The sequence below is a fragment of the Ursus maritimus genome, unplaced genomic scaffold (genome assembly GCF_017311325.1).
Source record: "Ursus maritimus isolate PB19 unplaced genomic scaffold, ASM1731132v1 scaffold_6, whole genome shotgun sequence".
NCBI classification, from domain to species: domain Eukaryota; kingdom Metazoa; phylum Chordata; class Mammalia; order Carnivora; family Ursidae; genus Ursus; species Ursus maritimus.
Window position 1 is genome coordinate 39785535 of NW_024426774.1, and position 11990 is coordinate 39797524.

At 37.9% G+C, this 11990-nt stretch overlaps 1 pseudogene; it reads right to left on the reverse strand.

Moving 5' to 3' along the window:
* LOC103671842 overlaps positions 1–5592 on the reverse strand; it is a 123329-nt pseudogene extending 117737 nt beyond the window's left edge.
* Positions 5593–11990: the final 6398 nt, after the last annotated feature.

Genomic DNA, 11990 nt, shown 5'->3' on the forward strand with positions numbered 1-11990 from the left:
TATTTATTTATTTATTTATTTATTTATTTATTTAAGATTTTATTTATTTATTTGACAGAGAGAGAGACAGCCAGCGAGAGAGGGAACACAAGCAGGGTGAGTGGAAGAGGAAGAAGCAGGCTCCCAGCAGAGCAGGGAGCCTGATGCGGGGCTCAATCCCAGGATCCTGGGATCACACCCTGAGCCAAAGGCAGGCGCTTAACGACTAAGCCACCCAGGCGACCCCACCTCCTAATTTTTTTTAGTATTAATTTACATGATCTGTGAATAAATGCAGGAAAGCTGTGGGGTTTAAAGGAGTCAGAAGATCTGTATAATAGACATGGGTGATAGGAAGTTACAAAATTAAGATAAGATACTAAGTCTTCATAGTTCCATTCATCCAGAAATGTGAAAACTTTTAGACATCCAGGACCATGTAGACAAAAAAACCAATTGATGATTATAATCAACTACTTTTTGTTGGATACTAACACCAAGGCAATTACTTTAGCTCTTTTACAAGTGAAACAAATCGATGAAATGAATGCATTATGGTTATGGCCACAGATGGCATTTTGTGCTTTGAATCTCATGTATTAAAGTCTCACAGAGAAAACCAGCTTTTCCTCACTGCAGCCTTCTGTACACCCATGCCCTGTTGCTGACTGCTGGAAAAGTGGCTTAAAGGAATTCCTGGGGTGGCAAAGACCTTGCCCTCACTTGCACTCAGTGTCCCAGTTAGGAAGAAAGCTGGATGATATGAACACTGAGGATACCTGTGGTGGATATTACTCATGTCCTTTGACAACTTGTTCTCTTCTTCCAGGTACATGAAGGATTATAATTTTTTAACCCTCAAAGTTACATTTGTCATGTTAGTTTCCAGGGAAGTGAAAAGTGAGCAGGAGAGAAAAGTGTCATTTCCTGTCTGAAGTATTAATGGCCAGTATTTGGTTCTCTTGTCTTGATCAGGTGGCTATGTAGCTATGTTCATCAACACAGAGAAAGAATGGACCCAAACATAAATGATCCATATTTTCTTTTCTCCATGTACTACTCCAGAAGTAGTTCTTAGAAAGGGTGGTGAGGGGGGAAGCCTACTTCGGAGTACATGGAAGGAAGTCAGGAAGGAGGTTCCCTCTCTTTTTCCTGTTGTCCATTGGTCAAAGATCATTCCATTAGAGGCTAACTCCCCATACTTGTGGTTTGTATTATCCTCATCTCACACCTAGGGGGCCTCTTAGGAAGCCATATTATAGGATCTTTAGTGTGATGTTTAACTTAAGTTTGAAAATGGAAAAACTACTCTGCGTAGGAGGGTCACTGACCACAGAAACATAAAAGAAGCAGTTGAGGAAATATAAGAAGGCACACAGATCTCTTTCCTAATAGAAGAATCCTGATAATGTTTGCCTAGTGGAATTTTAGAATTGCTATGGATAGTGATTGCTGTATGTTTCCCATTGTTTCTGAAATCAAGTCAACATTTATTGTTTTTATTCTGTCCCAGTTTCACCAGTATATGCTGGGTTACTGGAATCAGATAGCTTGTTTTTTAGTTCCTCATTATCTAAACCAAAGGAATCAGTCTGGATCAGTTGTAACCACCTCCTTTCACCCATGTATGCTGGACCTTGGGGAGTAGTTGAAAGTCTATCTAATATATAGTGACCAAAAGATTGAATTGTGATAGGCATTATAAGTACTCACTAATGTTAATCATTAATATCTAATCCCTATTTCTGGGTATATGAAGAATTATAATTCCCATCCACCTGAAGTTAGGCACTGCCAGAATATTAGCCAAGGAAAGGTGAGTAGAAGTGGTGGGTGTATTTCTCAAACTAGAACATTCAATAGGCCAATGATCTTCCTTCTCTCACACAGTGTTTGTGATCAAGGAAGCACATATGAAAATAGTGATGTCATAGTTTGATTGAGCATCTGTTAGCTTCTGTCCTGGAATGACCACAATGAATACCTTTCTCTGGCCTTCTTCACGGAGCATGTAGTGTGAGACAGATATGAATCTTTAATATTTTTAGCTACTGAGAACTTAGAATTGTTAACTTAGGTTCCTCGAAGTAATTGGGGATGTTACCTAGCCTTTCCTGACCGATATAATCCACAAAAGATTCCATTCCTCCACAATGACTCAGGTTAGACTTTTTGATTACATTACTGGGGACTCCAAGATTTAATCTGACTTAGAAAAAAAATAAAGATGATTTTTATTGTTCTAAATTATAACTGACCAAACTTTTACTGATAAATAGGTATCTTCTCTGGTAAGAAGAACAAAAATTATGTGATGGGCGCTGCTTTTTGTTTGGGCATGTTTACTAATCGAATTGCTAACTGCGTTGAGCATAACATTTTTAATTTAGTGTAACAGAACAGATGCATAAAAGTGATTTTAAGGAGTGAAGCTGCTACACTGTCATTCATCCCACTGACTTGCTTACAGAAATAAGTGTTCTGTCTTCAGATTTTTCAGACTATTTGTTCCACACTAATAGCTTGGAAACATGACTTCTGGAAGTAATTTACTTAAACCACAAATCCTCACTACTTCTTTCCGCTTGGCTACATGGCATCTGAGCTAGCTATGGTGTGTTTCTGGAGGATACACTCTATTACATGGCAAGTGTAAATAGGATGTCCTTATTTCTCTGACCCAGATCGCTTGTGGACCTTTGTTCTTTTCATGTTACTCCCAACTCTGTTATGCAGTCTATACGTGAATCTTGGATGCCTCCCCAGATCATTAATCATACTGAGGATTACTCAATAGTATGTATGGGGCTTTGGTTTTCCACCCCAGACCGGGCCAAAGCTTCCGATAATCTGAGTACTTCTCTTAAATTTCTAGATGTATCCAATGGAACAAAAGTACGAAAGATCAGAAGCCTGTGAAGGTTTAACCTATTCATGAATATTTTACCATCAGGCAAAACAGTATGGATAGTCTCTTCACGTTTTCCTTACTACCTTCAGAGAAGCTTGTTTATGACTGGTATTTATTGATAAATGAACACATTGTTTTAAGTTTGACCTCACATGGAAATATAAACCAATCACACCAAGCAAAAAATGTAACCACCTTGTATTAGTACCAGTATGAGCAATTCCATTGAGATAACTTTCGCTCTTGATTTCTTGTTATGGGGTGTGTAAAAACAGACTGACAGCACTCCTCATAGTCTCTGAAAATACCTCCCTCTCTCAAGTTGCATGCTATATTTTGGTATTGAGACTGAAAGAATGAAAAAGGTATTAAGAAAAGAGGGATGTTCAGAGAATGGGGGTATGAGAAAAGTCAAAAGAGATTCCAAAGTGCATCACCGCCATAAGAGATAGGGAGGTGGAGTTGAACCTACAACAGGAATGTGAACTAAACTTACTGTGGTGGTCATTTCACAGTATATCTATATCTATATCAAATCATTATGTTGTATACTTAAAACTAATACAATGTTTAATGTTCAAGTATAACTCAATAATTTAAAAAAATTACAGTAGTAAGTTCAGGATCCAGGAGCCCCTGAATCTTCATTCTCTGCCTTCAATTGCTCAGTGCTTCAAGCAGTTGGTATTTTAACACAATACCATACAGAAATGAATATTTCATTTCATGATGACATTCAAAATAGGAATATGTGGCATCTGAGTATGGCCAGAAGGGCTATCCTGGGCCTTTAGTTTTCAGGGATGAATCTAATTTTTGAGAGTTTAGTGAAAGTTTAGAGTAGACTCACATTAACGAAGCTCATAAATGAGCATAACTAAAGTGCTCATTTATTAATTTCATATGGGTAATAAAAGAACTTTACAGATTGGAATTCTGGTGCCAACATATCCTGTGCAGTCTACCCCGATACACAAATCATGAATGATGGACATAAAATTAAAGAGATGGATTAATTATGCAATGGCTAAAATTGAAAAACATTTTGCCAAAAAGGGTAACTCTCAAAATCATAGGGGCTTTTTTGGTAATTACTCCTTTTCTCTTTTGCGTCTTGAATATATATTCTGTATCCATGAGCCTGTAGACATGTCTCAAAGCTTTCACTTTAGAAACAACTAAAACAATAACAACAAGACTCCTTGAATCCAACATTTCCTCCAAACTATGATCCATTTTCTGGCTCCCATCAGAGCAAAGACTTTTTAAAATTTGTCTATGGCTGTTTTCTCCACTTCTTCCCATGGTAGCTCCAACAGTGAAAAAATGTTAATCCTGTCTAGTTGCACTCCTGAATATATATCCAAACTACTAATGTTTTTACTTCTTTACTGCCTTTTTGTTTCATGGTATCATCAATTCTTACCTTGATTTTAAGAAAAGCCTTCTGAAAAATTTTCCCCACATCCCTATTTGTGCTTTTGTCATTATCTATAAAATAGCCAGAATCATCTGCTTTTAATTAAAAGCATGATCATGTCATTCTTTCACTTAGTTTCTTTTAGAGTCTTTAGATTACACTAAGGATAAAATCTAGTAGTTTTACATGTAATTATTAAAAGTCATGTAATTATTATACCCATAATCGACTATCAATTTTGCCTCATTTCATGCTGCTCATACCTTCATTTTCTGTATTACGTGTCCTGACTTTCTACCAGTTCCAAAGACCTGCCAATGTCGTTTAGGATTCAGAGCGTTCACACGAGCTGTTCTTTTTGCCCTGGAATGTTTTTCTCTGGCTTAGTCTTATTCAGGTTTCTTCTCTTGCCTTACATGTCACTTCCACAGGTAAGTGTTCCATGAAAACCCAGGAGTAGGTCCCTTCTATAGCACCTTGCATTTCTTTTACTATAGCATAAAATAATTTTGACTTAATATTTACTTGCTCATTACATTATTGCTTTCTAACTTATTCCTCACACTAAAAACTTCATATAAGAAGGGATGCATGGCGTCTGGGTGGCTCAGTTGGTTAAGTGTCCGACTCATGATTTTGGGTCAGGTCATGATCTCAAAGTCCTGAGAGTAAGCCCTGTGTCAGGCTCTGCACTTGGAGGGGAGTCTGCTCAAGATTCTCTCTCCCCCTCTCCCTCTGCCCCTCTATCTGTCCCTTCCCCTGCTTTCTCTCTCTCAAATAAATATATAAATAAAATCTTTCAAAAAAAAAAAAAAAAGAAGGAATGACATTGGAAATGTTGACTCCTGTATCCTCATCTTCTTAGAATCAGTTTATCCTCATTAATTATTCATTGAACAAATGAGTGAATTAACAGGAGGAAAAAAGAAGTAGAATCTTTCATTTATGGAGCATTTGCCATATGCCTGGCACTTTGGTTGATATATTATCTAGATGAAGAAACAAAGATTCAGCACATCTCATAAATTTGTTTTAAGATTACATGATACCTTGTAGAAGAGGAAAGATTTGAACTCAGATAGTTCTGGCAGCGAAGGTAATGTCCAAGGCTGGTGAAATTCTCAATTCCTCCTAGAAGCTGTTTCTTTAGACTGTCTCCTAGTATCAGTCTCCAGAGGGCATCTTCTGCAGTAACTACTCTGTATTTCTGCTCTCTAGGTGCTGTGGTCCCTTCTAAAATTTTTTGGTTCCTGATCTCCGGTACTCTGAAGAAATCAGTCATTTCCAGATCTAGCCCCAGACACTGACTTCAGCTCATCTTCCACTGACATCTCCACATATTTATATACTTAACAAATATTATTTTAGCTCTTTTACTCAACAAATACTTGTATGAATCATTGTGTTAGTCAGGATGTCCTATTATCTTCTGACATCAAAGTCTCTGGAATGAAAGGATAACATAAGAGAGCAATACTTGATCTCTTTATGGTCAGTCTATTTCTTTGTTTGCTCCATCCAACCTCACAGAGTCTGTAAGAGTTAAAGTCACAAAAGATCAGAGTAGAAAATGGCACAGATAATAAAAGAGTCAGCAGAAATAGCTTGCTGTCCTGCTGTTTCTGCTGCAGGGCCTTTAGGAATATTACAAACTATGACTATATATACATTTATGTGTCCTTGTAAATATGTCACATGTAAATATTTTTCTGGAAGGCTGGGAGGGCTGAATCAATGTGTGACCATTTTTCCTCCTGTCAGAAGCAATAGAATTTTTATTAGCATAATTTTCATTACTCAGCACTGACTATGGTATCTTTGATCAAACTAATTAGAAATAGTTACACTTTGTACCATGAGATATATCAAATTTATTAGAAAAAATTATGTATGTGCACACATAGAAAATAAATAGGGATATTAAATATAAAAGTATGACATTTATGCCACTGGTTGGAGTGAGGAGGCATCCTAATTAGATAGTGAATATTCTTAAAGTATGGATTTTCCTATGTGGGTTGCATTATTCAGCTAAAACTACAATTGCCAGTAGAACTTGAATACACAGAGGAAGACAAAGATTTTTTTTTTTTGAGTGGTCAAGTCAATCTATATTTATTGGTGTACCGTTATGTGTCTTTGCTTGATGTTGTGATGAGGAAAATGGGTTCCAGGCATTAAGAAGGTCTTTAATATACCTTGCAGACAAAGATTAGTTAGCTAGTATATGGAAATAGAATGTTTTAATATCTTTAAATGTGTGTTCAAAGAAAGAACTGATGGAGTTGTTCACAGAAAAGATGGAATCTTGTAGTCAGGAGACATATCTATGGGGAAGGTGCAAGTCATATGGTTTTGAAAATTGAGTTGGGGCAAGAGGATAGCAGGAGGGTATATATCGGGGAGAGAATGGGATAAGAACTTGAGCTTTACTTCTGTACTCAAGGACTGAAATCATCAAAGATGGAGATACTCAGACCGCACTGAATGAATAAGCAGTGTGTCTAGTGGATATTTTTGAAACTTTCATGGCAGATACAATGCTAGGAGTTAAAGAGGATGAATAAACCAGAAGGGCTGGATGCTATTATCATGGTTTCTCTTGCTGTGGTATTATTGTTATGATTTTAATCATCCTTATTTAGAAGCAACTGCAGTGTTCATGAGAAAAGGCACTTTCCTAGTCTTGACAGTTGCAAAAAGTATTTATGTGACTTACATAATCTGTATGTCCCTGGCTCTTACCAGTCTGTGATACATATGAGGTCATATTATTTTAATAATCCACACTTCATACAAGTCTCAGGTTTCGCCGAACCATCTCCATCAGTGAGAGCCAAGATGCACATCTGGCAACACGGCAGCTGTTAGCATTCTCCTGCAGTAGCCCTGGGAGTCCAACTCTGTGCCTATGGCATTTAATACCAATGATAGAGATCCCCAGTGCTGAATTCCAGCAGAGCTCTACTCACAGACAATATCCGATTCCTGGTAATTTATACCTGCTGAGACCCTCGGTAAACTTGTATTGAACTAAAATTAATGCCTGTTCTTCCCTGGAGAGACAGAAGAAGGTAATCATATAATTTAACAGCTCTTCAGTTTGGAGCCCTCCTGCCTCACTTGATGGACATTCAAAAATGAGATAGTAGCGTCATTCCTCTTCAAGCTGGGAGAAAGTATCCCTCCTTCTCACAGAAACTTTCTTGTACTTGCTTTTCAATTACCGAATTTTCTCTTTGCAAGTTCTAAACTTCTCAGTTAATTTTACTATAATTTTTCAGACTGATTGGCAAAACCAAGTATATTTTCCATAACTGAAACTCAGAGTTTCATCATGTGACTACTCTTTAAAAAGCCTGTTTCCTTCTGCCCTTGGTCTCCCTTCCCACTTCTTTGTTCAGAAGCACACAATGACTAACCGAGAGCAATATTTAATATTTCTCTTTGAGAAAAATTAATCTGCACTGGCAAGAGTTAGCAGAGTTGAAGAGATTTGTTATTTGAATTACTGGCAATTAAGCAACCACATACACAGTCACATAGGAAAGACACAGTTATAACTTTTAACCAAGCAATCAGGTGGGAAGTAAAAGTATAACATCCTTTATTACCTTCTTTCTCTTGTCCTCTCATTTCATGTTTCCTTAAACTAAAACATATTTGGACTACTGAACATTAAAACTGCTAAATCTGCTGAAAATAAAATAAGAGTGGTACACAAATACACACCCACATGCATACACCCATATATCTGTACAACTTTCACTCAGTGTAAACATCTTAGAGGAGATAGGTTTCAAAAATTCTTTCTTGGATAAACTGCGTTTGCCTCAGTGCTGGAGATAAGGGACAAGGCAGGGTATGTGAGATCCCTAGGGCTATGTAGTTTAGGAATTTCCATGTATAATTGTTGCCTGTTTAGAGTCTTGCCCAGATAATAAATACATACTTTTGTACATACATCAGTTTTGGTTGTTTCAAATATGACGACTTCTAAAAGATAGCTACGTACTGCACTTTTTTGGACTATATTAAAATAAATAATTGGTCAAAAATTGGCAACAGGAAAGTATTTGGCTCCACAAAGCCCAAATCTATTAGATCCTCTTAGATACCATACACAGCAAGCGTTAAAACTACTTGGGAAGAAAAATCTTTGATGCTAAAGTAATAGTTTTCTTTGGGTGTTAGTTGCTCTGGGCTATTTAGATAGCCATCTGTAACACTAGACCAAAAAGAAAAAAAAAGGTCTACTGTATGGTTTAACACAGCTGAACATTTATTTATTGCAATAATCAGGGCATTGAAAACAAGATCATGTCTTCTTTCATTTAGTTGCTTTGATTTATAATGGGGAAGATTTGAACAGGCTTTTAAAATGTTGGGAGGAAGCCACTGAAAATATAAATACCTGTTTGCTTACCATCTTTCTTCCCCCAGATCTGTAATGGCCATGAATATGGCAGCTCACACTCATGGTGCAGGTTGCTTGTGCCAGAGGGAGCAATACGGTCCTATTCTCAAGTAATTGTAATGTTTTTTATCTATCTGGTGGATTCCTGAAAGACTAGTGAAAGACTGTGTCTTTGTTTAGCATAACTTGGAGCGTTTCAGGGACTGAGGCTGCTTCTTGGGTGGAACTGACTGAAAGCTTCTAAGGCCAATATTATTGGCCGCGGCAGTCTAGGGCAAGGAAGAAGTCTAGACAAGCAATAAACAGCCTGGTTAGTCTGGGAAGGAAGAAGCTAGGAAAGGGGATATATGAGGTATTCAGGGGAAGACAGGCTTCTAAAAGTTCCTGTGTGAACTGAGGAGTCAAGGACATTCATATGCAGAGCTGGATCCATGCTCAGAAGAGACCAGAGAAGACTCTGAGCTTTCATCTCTGGCTAAGTGTGAGAAGGAATCCATCAAAATCCTAGAGGAGATCACAGGCAGCAATCTCTTTGACATTGGCCACAGCCTCTTCTGACTAGACATGACTCCAGAGGTGAGGGAAGCAAAAGCAAAAATGAACTATTGGGACTTCATCAAGATAAAAAGCTTCTGCACAGCAAAGGAAACAGTCAACAAAACTAAAAGGCAACCTACGGAATGGGAGAAGATATTTGCAAATGACATATCAGATAAAGGGCTGGTATCCAAGATCTATAAAGAACTTACCAAACTCAACACCCATAAAGCAAATAATCCAGTGAAGAAATGGGCAGAAGACATGAATAGACACTTCTCCAAAGAGGACATACAAATGGCCAACAGACACATGAAAAAATGCTCCATATCACTCAGTATCAGGGAAATACAAATCAAAACCACAATGAGATACCACCTTACACCAGTTAGAACGGTTAAAATTAACAAGACAGGAAACAACCAATGTTGGTGACGATGTGGAGAAAGGGGAACCCTCTTACACTGTTGGTGGGAATGCAAGCTGGTACTGCCACTCTGGAAAGCAGTATGGAGGTTGCTCAAGAAGTTAAAAATAGAGCTACCCTACGAACCAGCAACTGCACTACTGGGTATTTACCCCAAAGATACAGATGTAGTGAAAAGAAGGGGCACATGTATCCCAATGTTCATAGCGGCAATGTCCACAATAGTCAAACTATGGAAAGGGTCCAGATGTCTATTGACAGATGGATGGATGAAGAAGATGTGGTGTGTGTACACACACACACACACACACACACACACACACATGCACACACACTGGAATACTACTCAGCCATCAAAAAATGAAATCTTGCCATTTGCAACTATGTGGATGGAGCTAGAATGTATTATGCTAAGTGAAATAAGTCAGAGAAAGACAAATACCATATGATTTCACTCATATATGGAATTTAGGAAACAAAACTGATGAACACAGGGGAAAGGAAGGAAAAATAAAATAAGAGGAAAACAGAGAGGGAGACAAACCATAAGAGACTCTTAACTATAGGGAAGAAATTGAGGGTTTCTGGAGGGGAAGGTGGCAATGGGGTATCTGGTGATGAACATTAAAGATGGCACTTGATGTAATGAGCACTGGGTGTTATATGCAACTGATGAATCACTAAATTCTACCCCCGAAACTAACAATACCCTATATGCTAGATAACTTGAATTTAAATTTTTTAAAAAAGGGAAGATATTGTGAAACACAATGCAGCAGATATACAGTAGGGGTGCAGAAAGTATCTGGAAATCAGGTTGTTTGAAAACAGATTGATAAGACTGGGTTACTCATCCCCCAGGTCAAAAAGCTAGAGAAAATGAACTAATTTGCATTAAAGCATAAATGAGTTCTACCCATCCTACTTAACTTTCCCAGGGTACTTATAAAACATTATTTTAACACTAGTCATTTTCTAATTATGAGATTTTAGTATAGAAAATTAGTAAGTACAGCTAAAATTGGGGGGGGGAAACTGCAAGAATTACTAGTTTTTGACTTGCAGGGTTTAAGGTTCTACACATTAATCTTGTTAAGAGCTGTGATCCTTAGTCTATTACTCTTTACGCTCTTTTGAAAGACAGGTATGCTAAGAGGATTAAAAGAAACTATAGATGATTTACACTATAAATCAAAATAATTGATCGCTTTGTTTCCCTATATAAAGTTTTGACAAATGCAGCAGGAAAAAAATAGCTCTGACTGGTGAGGGCAGGGGGTGGAGGAAAAGGTTGCTCTATTTGGGACTGTGACTTCTTTAAGAGAGAGAATGGATCGATCATGGGGTTACCTTCTTTGGGGGACAGAGGCATTATGCATCCAGAAGTCAGCCTATGGGGAATGAATAACTGTCTCCAGGATAAAGTTGAGCCTCATAAAATGGTAGTATGGAAAACACCCAAAGACACCCATGACATAAATGTCATGAATGTTTGTGGAGCTCATATTACTACCCAGTCTTTTTCTCTTCTCTTCTTTACCTTTCTTTCTTTCCTCTTATTTTCTTTCTTTCCCCTCCCTTGCTCCCTCCCTTACTTCCTTCGTTTTCTTTCTTTCCTTTACTGTTTTTTCTTTATTTTTCTTTCTTTCTTCCTTCCTCCCCTGCCCCTTCTGCTCTTGATAAACCAGTTCAGGGTCGCCTCGGTGGCTCAGTCGTTAAGTGTCTGCCTTCGGCTCAGGTCATGATCCGGGGGTCCTGGGATTGACCCCCGCACTGGGCTCCCTACTCAGCATGAAGCCTGCTTCTCCCTCTCCCATTCCTCCTGCTTGTGTTCCCACTCTCGCTGTATCTCCCTCTGTCAAATAAATAAAATCTTTAAAAAACACACACACACACAAACCAGTTCAGTACTATCTGTTCAATAATGATTTCCTGAGAGTGGAAAAACTTCTTCCATCCAAGTCCTAAAAGTGTAAACCCATGTCTCCACTTGCTTTCTACTCATTTTTATGTCAAATCCTTTCTGCATTCCACTTTTAGTGTGTATGTATTGTTTTTAAGTCCTCAAATTATTAAAAAATAAAATAAAATAAAATAAATCCTCAAATTACAATTTTTTTCTTGTGTTTTGGGAAATGCTGCTTCTCCTGTATCATTCATGAGATGCTAGTGGACCATTTCATATACCTAGGTATTCTACTCCTTATCCAGACTGGATTGGGATAAAGAGAGCATGTGAACCAAGGCTGGCCAAGCAGACTCCTTAGACTTTTTTAGACTGGACTACGAGGTATTTCCT